The following is a 20236-nucleotide window of genomic DNA, read 5'->3' on the forward strand; positions in this document are numbered from 1 at the left end:
ATTCATAATTTTACATACACTAAGCTGGATCTGTTCTGTTGGGGTGACATTGGGGTGGAAATATGACAGTGAGAAGCTTTGTATATGAAAACAAATATGTTCAGAAGGCAGTGTCTCATTGATTATATAATTTATTAGTACCTATTACTATATCTGCATATTTGGAGTTTATAAATCACATTTTATAGATGAGAAATACTACTCCCCCACAAAGGTGACTACTGTCTGGATTTACAGCATCATCGACTAGTTCTGCCTGCTCTTGGATATAATCTAAATTAGATTGCATAGTTTTTATTTATGTCTGGCCATTCTAAAAATTTGTTTGTTAAAAAATATGGCCCTGTTGCTGTTTATAGCAGTACTTTATTCATTTTCTTTCCTATAGAGTACTCCATTAGCAGACATACCATAATTAAATCATATGTTTCTGCTGATAGAGAAGTGCATTATTTACAGTCTGTACTACTTATAAGTAATGCATAAGTTTTGTGCTTGTCTTTTAAAAAATACATATATACATTTCTGTTGAGAATACATCTAAGAGCAGAACATTTGTCTCATGCATATGCTCAGTTGTAACAGATAATGCTCAACAAACTTCCCAAGTGGTTGTAACAATTTATACCCTGCCATTTCTAGTCATAGCTTACATAGGCTGGATCCAGTGAGGCCAGAACAGTTGTCCTAAAGTTTCTGTGTGGGTTACTCGATGGTAAAGCTTTTAAAATACATTGCTTCCATGGTCCATTGCAACAAATGCAATTCAATGTGATTGGGGAAGCCTCAAGTAATCTGAGCTTGCAATACATTATTACCTAAGACTGTGATGAGAATGATTTTAGAAACAGTTATACAGAACTGAATTTAAAAGTTTTGAAATTAGGTCTTCTAAATCAGAAGCCTAGAACATGATATATAGTGCTCTAAATAATGATATTATCTCTCAAATATTCCCACCAGTACAAAATTAAAGATATTATTATGGAGATATTTTACATTGATTAGTGGATTGCATTTTCAAGAAAAGCATGGGTACAGTGAAAAAAAACAAATAAATTTATGGATTGACTAAAATATAAGAAAAATATTTTTTGTATATATATTATATATGTAATATTGTATATAAATATATATAAATACAAATATATATTTGTGTGTAATATATACATAAATAAAAAATGAAGATAATACTATGTATTGGTTGTTATTGGATATATTTGACAAGATATTGCAAAATAATATATTATTGGTTTTATATATATGTGTGTGTGTGTGTAATTATATATATATATATATATATATATATACACACACATATATAGACCTCACAGTTTTTCTTTTAGAAAAGGCCTTGATACTTGATTATGTCTGCCTGCCTAACTCAAAGAACAACTACCTCAGTGACTTATCTCTGTGTGCAATTTTATCTGAAGTCTTTATTTTCCTCTGCGTTAATTGGTTTTGAATTTTTGTTTTATTTGCAATTTGCTGAGTTGATGCCTATGACAGAGATATTAGTGGCTGTCCTGCTTCATCCCATATTCCAGGCTCTGTTTTACTTAGGTTGGGGCATTAAGGTGACAGTGTGCCTCATTGAGCCTCCTCTCTTCTTCCTGCAGCGTCCATGAAGCTACATATTCCAGATTTCGTAGCACAGGATGAAATTACCTCCAGAAGCTCATGGCCCAGTGTGGGAAGGAGGACCCCATGGACACTGAGCATGTAAAATGAGTGTAGTCTTGACATCCTATAGCTATTGTGATGAAAGCAAAAATCTGATAGGCGTGGTATTAAATTACCACTCAATTTGTAGGTGGCAAAAAACAGAGAAAAAAATATTCATACACATTAATCGCTTGCAAAATACTTTGTTACCTTGCTATCTGCAGTATCTTGGCATGCTAATTAAAATTGAAAAAATATTTCTAACTCTAGGAGAAGATCTTGAAAAAAATAAGGTAATAGTATTTATTGGTCATTATTGGATATATTTCACAAACTATTACAAGACAATAATCAGCTCTTGAAAGAACTGGCTAGTCTGTAAGGATAAATACAATTTAATAGAGAGATTCCAGAATTTGTGTGCTTTACAAATTGTAAATGCTCACTGCCTTTAGTAAGAGATGAAATCGGAATGTTTCATACAGAACATTGTTGTTTGTTATGAATGAGCACCCATTATTTAAACATCATCAGTACTTTGATAAAATATATGACATTGGTTGGGTTATTACAAAAGTGCCAGAGAATCAAACATAAAAATGGAAAGTAGGAAATAAGACACTCACTTTTATATTCTTATCAGTTTTCATGTTTTCAACTTTCAGTCGTATAGTCAGACACAACCTTCCAAACGTCCTCAAAAGTGTTGCAATTTTTAGAGAGAAAATTTTTATAAGAACATCTCTTATACCTACATTAACATTCTGTCATTAGTGTCTGGCAGGATACTAAGATACCCGTCAAAATGTCTCTTTTTTGGTGTCCTGAACAATTTACAGATCAGTAAAGACGATAGATTTTACTCTTTGATGAGGGTATGTTATAGGGCATAGTCGATTGTAAGGTAGAAAGATTATCTTCCTGGGCCTCACCAAATCAGATGAACCCTTCAAAAGTACTATTTTCCCTGTCTGGAATTAAAAACAGAAATCGGAAAGATACATTCCAGCTTTTCTGGAAGAAAGCAAATGCCCATGTTCTGAGCAACTAATGGAGAAGGCTGCTCTTTAGAAGCTGAGTGATCACCAGCACAGTTAGCAGACACAGGGTAACTTCAATCCTACAACAGTAAAGAAATTAACTAGCCAACAATCTGAATGAACTTGAAATACTTACCCCAGAATTCAGAAGAAATACAGTCCAGTTAATGCCATTTCAATCTTCTTAATGCTGAGCAGAGAATTCAGCTATGACGTACCGAGACATCTTGCCTACAGACCTGGAAATTAATAAATAAATATTCCTTTTCTGGTTGCTAAATTTATGCTAATGTGTTTTTCAGCAACAAAAAATAATATAGTGTACAAACATGGACAGAGAATTGCACTTGCCTCCTTGAATCTTGAAATCATAATGCAAATATCCCCCAAATCATAATGCAGTATCTTTGAAACCATGGTGAATTGCTTATTTTGCTTTTCTTTCCAGTATATGTTATTTCCAACAAAATGCCTCATCCTTTGGCACTACAAAGGAACTCAAGAATTACCATTTTAACTTATAAATACGTCTCTCTAGATATATTCATAAATCTACACATTTTAAGAAAACAGGATAGTTTTCTATCCTGTTTACAGTGTAGTTATATGTTTTACTTCTTCAATTAAGGATATTTATATTAAAGCTTCATCACTCAATAAGTTTTATGGTTTTGAAAATATGTATTTTTCTTCTAAAGAAAATGTACAGCACTTAAGTAAAATGGAATTGAAATTAAGTGTTAAATGCATTTATGATCAGGATATTCATATATTATATATGACCTCCAAGCTTGGTTCTAAGACAAATAAATGTCTTGACATAAATGGAACATAAATCATTTTAAACTGGTAATTAAAAAATGATGAGTTTTGGCCCAAGCAAGAGTCTCCTGGAAGTGATAAACCCTACATACATTTAAGGGGTGGATTTTTTTTTCTTCAGGATAGACATTTTATCACAATATATAGTACAAATACTTGGGGCATGTGACCTATTACTTTGACAAACAGAAAAAAACTTATTGAATATTGATAAAATTATTAATAGATTATGGGGTTAATGGCCATAAATTATTTTACATATATAAATGAACATATCTTTTTTTTTTTTTTTTTTTTTTTGTGGCGGAGTTTCGCTCTTGTTACCCAGGCTGGAGTGCAATGGCACAATCTCTGCTCACCACAATCTCCGCCTCCTGGGTTCAGGCAATTCTTCTACCTCAGCCTCCTGAGTAGCTGGGATTACAAGCATGCACCGCCATGCCCAGCTAATTTTTTCTGTATTTTTAGTAGAGACGGGGTTTCACCAGGTTGACCAGGATGGTCTCAATCTCTTGACCTCGTCACACATTAAGTTGTATGAAAGAGCTTTCTGTGGTGGTAAAATACAATGATCAATATTAAGAATATTCAAATAAAACTATTGTATTACTTCAGAAATCATGAGTTAAATAAATTCATGAACACTTTCATGGGATTGCACATATTTTTATCTATGTAAAGACATAGATTATTTTGATTTGTTTTAAATAAAAGCCTTGCCTGTGTTTAAGAACAGTAAAATGTACTCTTTTAATGAGTATAATATTGGTACAATGCTTAGAACTTCATTTTTATTTTACTGAATGTTAGAATAACAAAGCAATAAGATCCATTTTTAAGGGCTGTTAGGAGACAGTTTTTAGGTGCACAGAAAATAATGCACTTGGTAATTATATTTCTAGAAACTATCTGATGATGAAAGCTTTATCTTAGAAATACAAGATATAAAATACATTGCAATGTTTATTTTGGCTATTATTTATATACCTGATTTAAAATAGAGAGTTTAGTGGTGTAATTATTTTAAGTAAATCAATGTGCATTGACTGTTATCAATTTTATTTATGTGACACTCTAACTCATTTGAAGAGAGAGTCTAAATTTGTATCACAGACATCTGGAAGAGCCCATAAAATCCTGCATAATGTATAATCAGCACTGGTCACACTCACTCTTAATTTGAAAAACTCTCTGGACACAAACAAGAATATCTTATCTGTGAGTATGAATCTCATATTCAGGCATTATTTTTTTATTTAACAACTACAGTTAAGGCTAGGTGCTGTGTGTGTATTTGTGTGTGTGTGTGTGTGTGTATGTATACAGGTGTGTGTCTGTGCATGTATGTATGTATCCTTATATACCTGTTCTGAATTAACCATAGTGATTTCCATAAATGTAAGCAGAATTCATTGTCATAATAAAAAGCTATCAGTGCAGAGGACTGCATAAAGTTCCAGAGAAGAGTCTATGGTAACATTTTGTTATTGGCACCAGCATATGTTGACATTGACTTATGTGTGCATTGTTCTGCCAAACATAGACGTGCCTCTAGGCAGCACCTGCTGAGATGTCTGGATACCCATTGTTCTCTGTTCTTTGATCCATATATTCTGTACCCTTCGTATGTCCCTAGGACATATGATCACCCGATTCTCTGACATGTTGTCACTTCTCGCTAGGTAGCAAATTGAATGAATACATTATTAATTTCTCCACCCCCTTGAACATAGGCTTGGACATGAAACTTGCTTTTACCAAAGAGAATTTTTTGTATGTGGCCTAGACAGATGAGAGTGTATCTTATCTTGCTGCTTTGAAAAGCTACAACCAGTCATATGAATTAGCACAAGATATCCTGCTTAAGACAGACACATGATCATCACCTTGATATTGAGCAAACTGCCAACATGTGAGTGAGTTCCCCAAGAGTAACCAGCTTGCCAACCTCTCATGTACCATGCAGAAATACCTGAGCCTAGACAGACCACAAGCACTATTTGACCTATAAAGCTGTGAAAACTATAAATGTCTTAGGTTTTAAACTAGTAGATTTTGAATAATTTGTTACAAAGTAAATATAAACAAATATATCTCACTTCCAATTTAAAGTTTCTTCATAGTGATTCTTCGTGATAATTAATTAATGTTTTATTAATGTGGTGGCTTTAGAACTTAAAGGCTTATAATTTAACAATTCATTTACTGTTAACCAAAATAAACACTGCTCCTGTAAGCAAGGGCAGAATACATAGATGTCCATGTGGAACAGTTTCCAAGTGTAGAAGACATTATGTAAGTAACAAGAGCATATAGATAAGTATTTCACAAATATTAATTTAAAAATAAAAAAACTTTCCATAATATATAAAGTATATGAGCAAATGAGAGGAATATAAGGTCAAAAATATGAGATACGAAAAGTAAAAATAAATACATTTTCAAAATTAGAGAGAATACATTTCTTTACTGTTAGGCCCAAAATGTGTCCACAGTGAGAGAAGTATACATATTGAGCTGGATTTTTCTAACTTAGTTTGCTAAAGCAGAAGTCCCCAGCATTTTCAGCACTGGACATGTTTAGTGGAAGAAAATATTTCCGCAGACAAAGGAGAGGGTGAGGTGGGAAGCTGGTTTCAGGATGATTCACATGCATTACATTTATTGTGCACTTTATTTCTGTTATTATTACATTGTAATATATAATGCAATAATTGTACAATTCACCATAAAGTAGAATCAGTGGAAGCCCTGAGCTTGTTTTCCTGCAACTAGATGGTTCCAACTGGAGATGATGGGAAAAAGTGACAGATCATCAGGCATTAGATTCTCATAAGGAATGCACAACCTAGATCCCTTGCATGAGCAGTTCACAATAGGGTTCACATTCCTATGACAATCTAAGGTCAGCAGTGATCTAACAGGAGGCAGAGCTCAGGCAGTATTGGGAGTGATGGGGAGAGGCTGTAGATACAGATAAAGCTGCACTAGTTTGCCTATGGCTGACCTCCTACTATGCAGCCACACATCAGTTCAGGGGTTGGAGAACCCCGTGCTAAAGTATAGTTAAAGTATAATTGATAGCTCACTTATTGAAGCCTTACTTTCCTTATAACTAAACTTTAGTTATAAAAATAAAGTTTTGTTGTATTTATTTTAATTTTTGTGAGGATTAAAGAAAATAATGTTTGTAAGCACTTTGTAACAGATGTAGTAAAATGTACATTTCAACACATTTAAAAATTATTATTAGAACAAGTTCCTCTGCACTTTTTTGACATATACTGTATGTTTTTATATATCTATTATAAATAAAATTAACACCAATAATTCATATATCTTAAGTGTATTGTATTCAGCATAAACTTTAAAATGTGGCCTATCAATAGTGCTAATATTTATTTTACTCATTGATCAAGGACTAAGAAAGATGGACCTTGATTTTAAAGTTTTGAATGTTAAAGAATCAAATTGATTTATTGATGTATTTTTTAATAGGAAGTTTTGGATTGTTTAGCAAAATTATGCAAATTGATGTAAGAAAAAAGGCTCCAAATAGATTATTGGCAACGTAGAAGGATAAGAAATAATTTTAAACACTACTACCATATAAAATGTATAATCAAAGGAACATAAAACCTGGAACTAAAAATTATTTATTTATTACTATTACACATGTATTACTTATATATGAAACATATATATGTGTATATATTCAATTAAACCATTTGGAGCTAAATCCAGGTGATGTTCAACACAATTTATTTTATATCTATAGAAACAAAAAAAATTAAAAGTTAGGTAGTATGATTAAAAACTGAGGTTAAAAAGAAGACAGATGAATTTAGCAACAAAAACAAATATAACAACCAACACATGATACTAAGTATGTAAATTGAATTTGTAAAAAGAAAAATTAATTATGCATTACAGTTACTCAGTAGGGATGCTCTTCCAGGAAATCTATCCCAGAATTAATTAGCAATGAATAAAATAAAAGAAGGAAAGATGAGTGGAAAGGCAATGAATGGAAATGCACCATATGTCAAACTGTCATTCATAAAAATGTCTAGAACAAATAAAAAATAAGCAAGAAACATTTAATTTAGTCGTATCTTCAAACTGAGTGTATATTCTTATACATATATCAGAAACATAGAGGTAACTGTCACAATTTAACTCCTGCTATTCAATGAAGTTCCTTTCAAAATATCTGAACTTTAATTTTTGATCTATAAACCTGGATGTTAATATACAGGTAGATGCCATTAAAATGTTAATTGCCTCCTAGCTGAGAGGAAAGAATGTCGACTACATTGCAGTAGTGTTTTCTAGGAATGGATCTCATGTTTGCTTTTTAAGTCGGTTGCACACTCTTGCTATAATCCTCAAATTATTGAGCTAAAATACGTTCTGAGAAATGAGAAAAGGCTGGGAAGAAAGGAAGTGAACCTTAAAGTATAAAGCTCATACTTAGCAGGAAAAGCTGGAAGTAATAAATATAGCTAGAGACCCAAGTTTATAACAACCGTAAGCTTGACCATTCGTAACTACACGAAGAACAAATTGTTCTTCCGGAGGAAAAATAAAAGGAAACTATACGCGTCTTTTTGGCTATGGCATGCTTTACTCACTGCTTGCTTTGAGCATAACTTTTAAGAGAGACAATGAGAAAGACATTTGCTGTGGTTAGATGATCACAATTACTATAAGATGCCATTGATCACAATGTTACTACTATAAAAGGATTGTACATCTTCAATTTTCTGAAGGCAAAGGCAATGAAGGAGAGATACAATATGTTTTGATGAAATCGTGTTTCAAAGCAAGTGTGGAAATGTTCAGCAAATTTCAGAATCATGAGTATTTTAAAGATTGAAAACTAATTCACTTCTGATGACTGTCCAGCTATAAGTATTATTATCAAGCTACCAAATAATAAATAAATGCATAAATAAAAATAAGTAATTAAATAGCCCTCCTAAAATAATAAAGTCATTTTATGCATTATTTCAGATAATGAGAAAAACTATATGCCAGATAAGAAGGACACCAAAGAGGAGCTAACATGCTGGAAAGGTGAACGTTTTGTTAAGCCAAAAATTGCCGTAGCTGCATTTCTTTTATAATGTCCAACAAGGAAATATGTAAGAGTTCATTGTTCATCATACGACATTGAAACCCAAAGCCTAGATAATGACAAACTGTTTATATGATTAGGATAATAGTGTTTTCAGTGCTTAATTTGATACTGAAATCCTGAATGGAACAATAAATCAGGAGTGCTTAAGACTATGTTAGAAATATACATTTATATGTATACTATGAGTATAGTATTTTTCAGTGTAAATAGGTTGGTTGTTTTTTAATATTCTGTGATTAAATAATAGACCCTGGTTTTAAACTAAGTGAACACAGGCTTTTACTTTTCCAAACAATTCCCAACCACACATTTTAGGTAGTCTATTAGGTAAAGATAATGATGTAGTTTTGCTGTGACTTTGATTTGCTTCAGGTTGCTTTCTTATGTTTGGAAATAATTTTTTATATGTTCCTCATATAGAATTACTTTAATACTAAAACCCCAAATTTCCAAATTTTTACCAACACTTAAACCAAAAAGAGGTTCAAAGAATGAAAATCAAAGTTTGGCTTCAGATTTTTAACATTTTAAAGACCTAAGTTTATGGACTCAAATATTGAATATTAATAAAAGACAAATTTAAATAAAAGGGATTTGTCGATGCTTTTCAATCTATGCAACAAGAACACCTTGTGCCATCACTTTCCCTTTCATGTCTACTTGCAACAATGTTGCCTGAATCTGATGAATCTGGCTTGGACCATCTGGACCAGCTTAAAATGTTTACAGAGTTTCTGCCTCCCTGTAATACCAATATTTGCAACTTGGAAAGAAATTTTATTAAAAGTAGAGTCAGAGGATTCATTCATAATAATGGTTTTGGGGATATTTGCTAAGGATGACACTAATAAAAGAAGCCATAAAGATCTTATTAATGTTTTTTACATAAAATTAAAAACTTTTATAAGAAAAACACAGTCAGTGAAGTTGAATAAATGGTATCATAAGAATAGATATCTTAATATAATAAATGGACAACAGCAAATTTTCTTCATGTATAAAGATAATACAAATCAGTAATAAATTTAATATAAAAGAGTATTACTACAACATATAAAATGTAATCAGCTTACCTAATTAACTAAATGATAATAAAAAATAAGATTCACCACAATGTCAGGGTTGTGTATAGAATTATCTTATTAAAGAGTGTATTGTATTTTAAAACTCTGGCATTAAAAAACAAAAGTTTAAAGTGACCTTATAATATATATCTTAACAATTTCTTTTTTAGCAACTTACCTTATTTAATTTCCAAAACAGTATACTAATAAATCATTATTTAAATGATCTAGGTAAATAGTTATTTACAAATCCAATATAAACTGTTAGTAGGTAAATAACTAAGAAAATGGCAATAATAATAAAATAAAAATGTGGTAGATATATGCCATGGAATCCTATGCAAACCTTAAAAAGAAGGGGATTATGACCTTCGCAGTAACATGGATAGAGCTGGAGGTCATTATCCTTAGCAAACTAACACCAGAGCAGAACACCAAGTACTTCATATTCTCACTTATAGGTGGGAGGTGAATGATGAGAACACATGGACACATAGAGAAAAACAACATACAATGGGGCCTTTCATGGGGTGAAGCGTGGGAGGAGAGAGATCATCAGAAAAATAACTAATGGGTATTAAGCTTAATACCTGGACAATGAAGCACTTTGTAAAAACCGCAAGAGACAAGTTTACCTATGTAACAAAACTGTGCTTGTACTCCTGAACTTAAGATAAAAGTTAAAAAGATAAAATAAAATGATGAATGTAGAAGATGAGGAACATAATTTTCTAATAATATCTATGACAACAAATGTGTGAAAGCTAGGAGACAAAGAGTGAAAAGATGAAATATATTTTATTAACTTCCATCTATGAATAAAATTTTGCATATATATGATCTCGCACATTTTGCACAAGAAATACATGTGATTAATTTTGAGGAAGATGCATCTTACTATAGTCTTGTATTTGTGAAATATGGTATCATCTCATTTTAATTACTGAAATGTAAAATTCCTATACAGTTTTCATATCTCAACAAAAAAACTAAATTTTAATATTTTGAATTTTGAATTTTTAATTAAATTAATTTTTAATTATTTTTATTCTATTTACTTTTAAAATTTTCTTTCTTCCTGGTTTATGTCTGCTATTGAGGTTTTTGGGTGGTTTGGGAAGATTTCTTAAGTAATATTGCTAATAAAACTTACAAAGGTGATATTAATTAACATATTCAGAGATTTCTGAATTTATATTTTTCAAATTTATTGGGAATATGAAAATTTTAAAATGGTAATCAAGAAGCTTACAAATACCAGAAATTACTATATAACTTAAAAGTATATAGTAATTACTATAATCTGTACTAAGTGATTTTGGTAAAATGTCAAATGGCTGTCTCAGTTTCATTATTTCTTATTTGCTTTTTCTTTCCAGTCAAGATGTAACTATGAAATTTAAATATTCAACATATTTAGTAAGTGAATTACTTTATTCTACCAGATCATTGCAAGATAAGTTGTCATCAAAAACATTTTACCCATTTAATATAATTTAGTCACCCTAAGGTTATGGAAAATACAATTATCCTTATTTATAAAATGTATCTCAATAATCTTTCCATACACATTCTAAATGAAAGAAATGCTTACTGATTTGGTATTCATTATAAATAAGATACAGACAATATAAACATACTAGAACATTCTCTAAAGAAAATGACATAATTCATAACAATGACACCAATAGAAATATACAGGATCTAGATGAATATTTAATACCAAAATAGTTTAGTACGTGGTTACCAGTAAAGTACTAAGTCGATAATGTTAAAATTTCTATAGTCCTTTTTATTTTAAAGAAGGCTTCAGTAGGCACTGCTGGGAAATAGAAATAATTTTAAAAAAATTATTATGCCTGAGAGGAAATTCTGAGGCACACTTAAATACACATAAAAAATTATTTAGAAAAATAGTTTCTAGATAGCAACTCATAATCTGCCCTTTCAAATTTAATACTAAATCATTAATTGATAATAATCATAATTTCGAAAGCTTGAAGAATACTAAATGGTTCAAACAATAAAAAGTTAATATAGTAAAGTAGGTAATATAGCAAGGTAGCTAGTATGTTTTTCATCATAAAGCAGGTAATACTCGGTGGGTGGAAAAGCAATTGTGGTTTTGGTCATTACTTTTCATTATAATTACTTTGGCCATTACTTTCAGTGGCAATTACTTTGGCCATTATTTTTACTTTTGCACCCACCTAATATCTGTTTGAGACAACAAGATGTTTAAGTCATGTTATTGAGTGAGTTCTTATGCGTTCTGATGGTTTAAAAGTGTGCGGCACTTTCTCTCTTCTCTCTCTCTCTCTCCCTCTGTCTCTCTCTCTCTCTATTTCCTGGTGCCATGTGAAGATGTGTTTGTTTCCCTCTAACCTTCTGCCACGATTCTAAGTTTTCTGAGGTCCTGCATTCATGTTTCCTAATAAGCCAGTGAAACTGAGTCAACTAACCTTCTTTTCTTCAAAACTTACCCAGTGTTAGATAGTTCTTTATTGCAGTGTGGGAGTGGACTAATGTGGGCATCTTAAAATGGTTTCAGAAGGTTATCTACATGGTGAGGGTGGTAAGATCCATATCATTGAGCTGTTAAACAGTTAATGAATACTAATCGTGTGGAATGCCAAGGCATGTGAGAATAGGCTAATGTAGATGATCTTTCACTTTCCTTTCCTTCCTGAAAATTTACGGTTCTGTGAAAATAGAATGTTTTTGACATCACAAGAAGGAATTGAAGTCAATATTATTTGGTCTTATTTGATAGTTGTATGCTTTTTACTCAATGTTTGAAGCTTACCAATTATTTGGGCATAGATATAAAATTTTCTTGGTCTACCTTTTCAAAAAAATTCCTGGTATGTTATTTAGGAATGCACAGATATTTGATGTGGACTTTAGCATGGTCTAGATAATTTTAAATATTTTAAAGCATAACCTCTATTAAATGTTTTATGGCAATTTAGGCAAATTAATTATTAGCCTTACCTAGAGACAAAAAGAGAAAACATTCTGGACTCAGGTTAAAGCCAGATTCAGGATAAGTCAGAAATATATTTCTGTATTTTGGTCCAGCAGTCATGGAGATCCTCACTTGACTATATCCAGACAAGGTGAAGTATCTCATCTGTGAAAACAGAGCTTAACTGCAGGTGATCAATGTCAGCCAAGTGAAGGAAACTGCAGGACTCTTAACTTCTCTCTCTGAAACAGGAGAACCCTGAAGAAGCACACCTGCTCATACAATCTTGTCTTCTGAAGCCCTGGCAAGGGTCCACACAGGAGTAGAAAGCTCTTTTTATTTCTGATATATGTGAATTGACCAATTATGAATAGTATTTCTTTGTGCGTGTGGTTCTGTCTGTTTAATACTAGCCAATATATTTTCACATGTGTATATCCTGTCAATATGTTTTATTCTTTAATACATATTTTTGCTTCACTATCAGTCACATATAAATGTATTTTATGGCTCTGTTATATTGTGTTGATGCTACTATAAATGTCCCTGCCATATCTCATGTTGAAATTTAATTTTATCCTAACAGTATTAAGAGATGGGCACTTTAAGAAGTGATTATTAGGCCGTGCACATTGGCTCATGCCTGTAATCCCAGTACTTGGGAGGCCCAGTTGGCAGATCACTTGAGGTCAGGAGTTCAAGATCAGCCTAGTCAACATGGTGAAATCCCCATCTCTAGTAAAAATGCAAAAAACAAAATTAGCTGGGTGTGGTGGCAGGTGCCTGTAATCCCAGCTACTTGGGAGGCTGAGGAAGGAGAATCGCTTGAACCCAGGAGGTGGTGGTGGTTGCAGTGAGCTGAGACCACATCACTGCACTCCAGCCTAGGAAACCAGAATGAAACTCTGTCTCAAAAAAAAAAAAAAAAAAAAAAACAAAGAAAGAAAAAGAAAAAAAGTGATTATTTCATGAGGGCTTGGCCTTTATGAATGGATTAATGCTGTTATTGTGGGAGTAAATTAGTTACTGCTGGAGTGCAAAAAGGATTAGTTAAGCCCATTTCCTTCTCTGTATCAGGTGCTCTCTTTCTCTTTTGTCCCTTCCTTCATTGGAAGCCCTCATCAGGTGCTGGCACCATGCTCTTGGCTTTCCCAGCCTCCAGAACTGTGAGCTAAATCAACTTCTGTTCTTTTTAAATTAACCAGTCTGTGGTATTCTCTTATGGCAGTAAACAATTGACTAACAGAAAACTGGCACTGAGAAGTGGTGCTATTGCTATTGGAATTACCTGAAAATGTGAATGTGGCTTTGGAACTGGGTAATGTGTAGAGGCTGTAAGAATTCATAGCAGCCAATTAGAAAAAAGCCTGAATTGCTCTGAACAGAGCATAAAGTGATTCTGATGAGCTCTTAGATGGAAATGAGGATTAAGGTAATGGACAGTGGACTAAAGACCAGCCCTGTTACAAAGTAGCAGAAGCCTTAGTTTAATTGTGTCCATGATAGGGGGCTTTATTGAAGACAGAAGTTAAGAGCAATGAATTAGGATATCTGGCAGAAAATATATCCAGGCAACAAAGAATTTAATCTTCTGTGTGGCTACTTTTACCTTCTACAGTAAGATGTGGAAGCAAATAAATGTCTTGAGAGAAAGTTTAAAATTAAAAGGACAGCAGATTGGAACAAAATGAAGAATTTACTATGTGATTATGTAATGTAGAGAGTGAAAAATGTTTGAGAGTGAACTAAGGGTATGACCATGCAAACGTTTGCTGGATAAATTAACATGGATAGGAAGGAGCTGGGTGCTATCCATCAAGACAATGGGAGAAAGACCTTGAAGAGACTTTAAAGATCTTTGAAGTTGCTCCTTCCATAACAAGCCAAGAACCCTAGAAGAGCAGAATGATTTTGCAAGATAGGCCCAGGGCACCCTTCTAGGCTTGCTTTTCTAATCCTCTTAATCTCCTGATCTCCCAGTGAGATCTCCTGAAAGCAAAACAAAAGCCTCATCTTCTAATGGGCCATAATATGGTATCATCATAGAGTGTGCTTTAATAGAAAAATGTTTGGCCCGGTGTGGTGGCTCACACCTCTAATCCCAGCACTTTGGGAGGCTGAGGTGGGCAGATCAGCTGAGGACAGGAGTTCAAGATCAGCCTGACCAACATGGTGAAACCCCATCTCTACTAAAAATACAAAAAATTAGCCAGGTATGGTGGCATACGCCAGTAATCCCAGCTACTCTGGAGGCTGAGACAGGAGAATTGCTTGAATCCAGCAGGCGGAGATTGCAGTCAACTGAGACCCTGCCACTGCGCTCCAGCCTGGGCGACTGAGAGAGCCTCCATCTAAGAAAAAAAAATCAAAAGAAAAGACAGAAAGAAAAATAGTTGGGAGTTGTCTTAGTGATCTGCTAGATTTGTAAGATTCACAACTGTGAACTATGTCTCTAATAAATAATTTAGATGGGCAGAATTATAAATTGTTGGTCAGACACCAAAACCTGAATGAATTTCTCGACAGTAATATTTTAAGTGATAACCAAACAAAATTCACAATTTTGAAGCGGTCTTAACCATTGCAAAGTTTCGCTTAACAATACGCCGGGCTTGAGATTTCGTTGTTTTGTTTGTTTACCTCATCTTTTCTCATAATAGCTGAACTGAATTTACTACGCTAGGTCAGCTGCTTAATAAATTTTGTACAGGAATGGTTCTGCCAATAACTTTCTTTTGAATTTGCTTTCTAAAAAGTGTGATAGGGTAGACATGGACGAGGCTATGATCTTAGAGATACATAAAAACTGTCATGGAGCAGTGAAGTTATACTCCTCTTATACAGAGTACACTTTCTGTGACATGGTTTGATATTTGCCTTAAAGTCATGGTGACATATCTTTTCTTAGATATTCTTTACTTCATTTTAGATTTTAAAAATGGAGAGGGACTTGGGTGCCTCTGTATGTTAAAATATGGGTAAACTTATGTGTTTTTAAATAATACCAAATGTAAGTTTTTTTGTATACCTTAAGTTCTGGGGTATATGTACAGACTGTGCAGGTTTGTTACATATATATACACATGTGCCATGGTGGTTTGCTGCATCCATCACCCCATCAGCTACATTAGGTGTTTCTCCTAATGTTATCCCTCCCCAAACCGCCCACCCCCTGCTATTCCACCCCTGGCCCCCTCACCCAGTGCAGGCCCCAGTGTGTAATGTTCTCCTCCCTGTGTCCATGTGTTCTCGTTGTTCAACACCCACTTACAAGTAAGAATATACAGTGTTTGGTTTTCTGTTCTTGTGTTAATCTGGTGAGAATGATGTTTTCCAGCTTCATCCATGTCCCTGCAAAGGACATGAACTCATTCTTTTTTATGGCTGCATAGTATTCCATGGATATATGTGCCATATTTTCTTTATCTATTCGTTTTTTTTTTTTTTTAATTTTTTATTGGATTTTAGGTTTTGGGGTACATGAGCAGAGCATGCAAGACAGTTGCGTAGGAACACACATGACAGTGTGCTTTTCTTTCCTTCTCCCCTTCACCCACATTTGGCATTTCTCCCCTGGCTATCCCTCCCCACCTCCCCCTCCCACTGGCCCTCCCCTTTTCCCCCCAATAGACCCCAGTGTTTAGTACTCCCCTTTCTGTGTCCATGTGTTCTCATTTTTCATCACCCGCCTATGAGTGAGAATATGCGGTGTTTCATTTTCTGTTCTTGTGTCAGTTTGCTGAGGATGACGTTTTCCAGATTCATCCATGTCCCTACAAATGACACAAACTCATCATTTCTGATTGCTGCATAATATTCCATGGTGTATATGTGCCACATTTTTTCAATCCAGTCTATTATCAATGGGCATTTGGGTTGATTCCAGGTCTTTGCTATTGTAAACAGTGCTGCAATGAACATTCATGTGCATGTGTCCTTATAGTAGAATGATTTATAGTCTTTTGGATATATACCCAGTAATGGGATTGCTGGGTCAAATGGAATTTCTATTTCTAAGGCCTTGAGGAATCGCCACACTGTCTTCCACAATGGTTGAACTAATTTACACTCCCACCAACAGTGTAAAAGTGTTCCTTTTTCTCCACATCCTCTCCAGCATCTGTTGTCTCCGGATTTTTTAATGATCGCCATTCTAACTGGCGTGACATGGTATCTCAATGTGGTTTTGATTTGCATCTCTCTGATGACCAGTGACGATGAGCAATTTTTCATATGATTGTTGGCCTCATATATGTCTTCTTTCGTAAAGTGTCTGTTCATATCCTTTGCCCACTTTTAAATGGGCTTGTTTGTTTTTTTCCTGTAAATCTGTTTGAGTTCTTTGTAAATTCTGGATATCAGCCCTTTGTCAGATGGGTAAACTGCAAAGATTTTTCCCATTCTGTTGGTTGCCGATTCACTCTAGTGACGGTTTCTTTTGCCGTGCAGAAGCTGTGGAGTTTGATTAGGTCCCATTTGTCTATTTTGGCTTTTGTTGCCAATGCTTTTGGTGTTTTGTTCATGAAGTCCTTGCCTACTCCTATGTCCTGGATAGTTTTGCCTAGATTTCCTTCTAGGGTTTTTACCGTGCCAGGTCTTATGTTTAAGTCCTTAATCCATCTGGAGTTAATTTTAGTGTAAGGTGTCAGGAAGGGGTCCAGTTTCTGCTTTCTGCACATGGCTAGCCAGTTTTCCCAACACCATTTGTTAAACAGGGAATCCTTTCCCCCTTGCTTGTTTTTGTCAGGTTTATCAAAGATTGTATAGTTGTAGATATGTTGTGTTGCCTCCGGTGCCTCTGTTTTGTTCCATTGGTCTATATCTCTGTTTTGGTACCAGTACCATGCTGTTTTGATTACTGTAGCCTTGTAGTATAGTTTGAAATCCGGTAGTGTGATGCCCCCCACTGTGTTCTTTTTGCTTAGAATTGACTTGGCTCTGTGGGCTCTCTTTTGGTTCCATATGAAGTTCATGGTGGTTTTTTCCAGTTCTGTGAAGAAAGTCAATGGTAGCTTGATGGGGATAGCGTTGATTCTGTAAATTACTTTGGGCAGTATAGCCATTTTCACAATGTTAATTCTTCCTAACCATGAACATGGAATGTTTCTCCATCTGTTTGTGTCCTCTCTGATTTCGTTGAGCAGTGGTTTGTAGTTCTCCTTGAAGAGGTCCCTTACGTTCTTTGTGAGTTGTATTCCAAGGAATTTTATTCTTTTTGTAGCAATTGTGAATGGTAGTTCGTTCTTGATTTGGCTTTTTTTAAGTCTGTTATTGGTGTAGATGAATGCTTGTGATTTTTGCACATTGATTTTATATCCTGAGGCTTTGCTGAAGTTGCTTATCAGTTTCAGGAGTTTTTGGACTGAGGTGATGGGGTCTTCTAGGTATACTATCATGTCATCTGCAAATAGAGACAATTTGGCTTCCACCTTTCCTATTTGAATACCCTTTATTTCTTTTTCTTGCCTGATTGCTCTGGCTAGAACTTCCAGAACTATATTGAATAGGAGTGGTGAAAGAGGGCATCCTTGTCTAGTGCCAGATTTCAAAGGGAATGCTTCCAGTTTTTGCCCATTCAATATGATATTGGCTGTTGGTTTGTCATAAGTAGCTTTTATTACTTTGAGATACGTTCCATCGATACCGAGTTTATTGAGGGTTTTTAGCATAAAGGGCTGTTGAATTTTGTCAAATGCCTTCTCTGCGTCAATTGAGATAATCATGTGGTTTTTGTTTCTGGTTCTGTTTATGTGGTGAATTACGTTGATAGACTTGCATATGCTGAACCAGCCTTGCATCCCCAGGATGAATCCTACTTGATCATGATGAATAAGTTTTTTGATTTGCTGTTGCAATCGGCTTGCCAATATTTTATTGAAGATTTTTGCATCTATGTTCATCATGGATATTGGCCTGAAGTTTTCTTTTCTTGTTGGGTCTCTGCCGGGTTTTAGTATCAGAATGATGTTGGTCTTATAAAATGATTTGGGAAGTATTCCCTCTTTTTGGATTGTTTGAAATAGTTTTAGAAGGAATGGTACCAGCTCCTCTTTGTGTGTCTGGTAGAATTCGGCTGTGAACCCGTCTGGACCTGGGCTTTTTTTGTGTGGTAGGCTCTTAATTGCTGCCTCGACTTCTGACCTTGTTATTGGTCTATTCATAGTTTCAGCTTCCTCCTGGTTTAGGCTTTGGAGGATGCAGGAGTCCAGGAATTTATCCATTTCTTCCAGGTTTACTAGTTTATGTGCATAGAGTTGTTTGTAATATTCTCTGATGATGGTTTGAATTTCTGTGGAATCTGTGGTGATTTCCCCTTTATCATTTTTTATTGCATCTATTTGGTTGTTCTCTCTTTTATTTTTAATCAATCTGGCTAGTGGTCTGTCTATTTTGTTGATCTTTTCAAAAAACCAGCTCTTGGATTTATTGATTTTTTGAAGGGCTTTTTGTGTCTCAATCCCCTTCAGTTCAGCTCTGATCTTAGTTATTTCTTGTCTTCTGCTGGGTTTTGAGTTTTTTGGATCTTGCTCCTCTAGCTGTTTCAATTTTGATGATAGTGTGTCAATTTTGGATCTCTCCATTCTCCTTATATGGGCACTTATTGCTATATACTTTCTTCTAGAGACTGCTTTAAATGTGTCCCAGAGGTTCTGGCACGTTGTGTCTTCATTCTCATTGGTTTCAAAGAACTTCTTTATTTCTGCCTTCATTTCGTTGTTTACCCAGTCAACATTCAAGAGCCAGTTGTTCAGTTTCCATGAAGCTGTGCGGTTCTGGGTCGGTTTCTGTATTCTGAGTTCTAACTTGATTGCACTATGGTCTGAGAGGCTGTTTGTCATGATTTCAGTTGTTTTGCATTTGTTTAGCAGTGCTTTACTTCCAATTATGTGGTCAATATTTGAGTAGGTGTGATGTGGTGCTGAGAAGAATGTATATTCTGTGGATTTGGGGTGGAGAGTTCTGTAAATGTCTATCAGGCTTGCTTGCTCCAGGTCTGAGTTCAAGCCCTGGATATCCTTGTTGATTTTCTGTCTGGTCGATCTGTGTAATATTGACAGTGGAGTGTTAAAGTCTCCCACTATTATTGGGTGGGAGTCTAAGTCTCTTTGTAAGTCATTAAGAACTTGCCTTATGTATCTGGGTGCTCCTGTGTTGGGTCCATATATGTTTAGGATCGTTAGCTCTTCTTGTTTTATTGATCCTTTTATCATTATGTAATGGCCTTCTTTGTCTCTTTTGATCTTTGTTGCTTTAACGTCTATTTTATCAGAGATGAGAATAACTCCTGCTTTTTTTTTGCTTTCCATTAGCTTAGTAAATCTTCCTCCATCCCTTTATTTTGAGCCTTTGTGTATCCTTGCATGTGAGATGGGTTTCCTGGATACAGCACACTGATGGGTTTTGGATTTTTATCCAATTTGCCAGTTTGTGTCTTTTGATTGGTGCATTTAGTCCATTTACATTTAGGGTTAATATTGTTATGTGTGAATTTGATACTGCCATTTTGATGCTAAGTGGCTGTTTTGCCTGT

The 20236-nt window shown here is 34.4% G+C and overlaps 1 long non-coding RNA gene across 1 annotated transcript in view; it reads right to left on the reverse strand.

The window, feature by feature from the left end:
- Positions 1 to 20236, reverse strand: part of LOC144578919 (uncharacterized) — a 286071-nt gene that overhangs the window by 181015 nt on the left and 84820 nt on the right. The window contains exon 2 of the long non-coding RNA XR_013525467.1: positions 2845 to 2947. This is a non-coding gene — a long non-coding RNA (uncharacterized LOC144578919). The remainder of the gene's footprint in view (positions 1 to 2844; positions 2948 to 20236) is intronic.

The sequence above is a fragment of the Callithrix jacchus genome, chromosome 1 (assembly GCF_049354715.1).
Source record: "Callithrix jacchus isolate 240 chromosome 1, calJac240_pri, whole genome shotgun sequence".
Taxonomy (NCBI): Eukaryota; Metazoa; Chordata; class Mammalia; order Primates; family Cebidae; genus Callithrix; species Callithrix jacchus.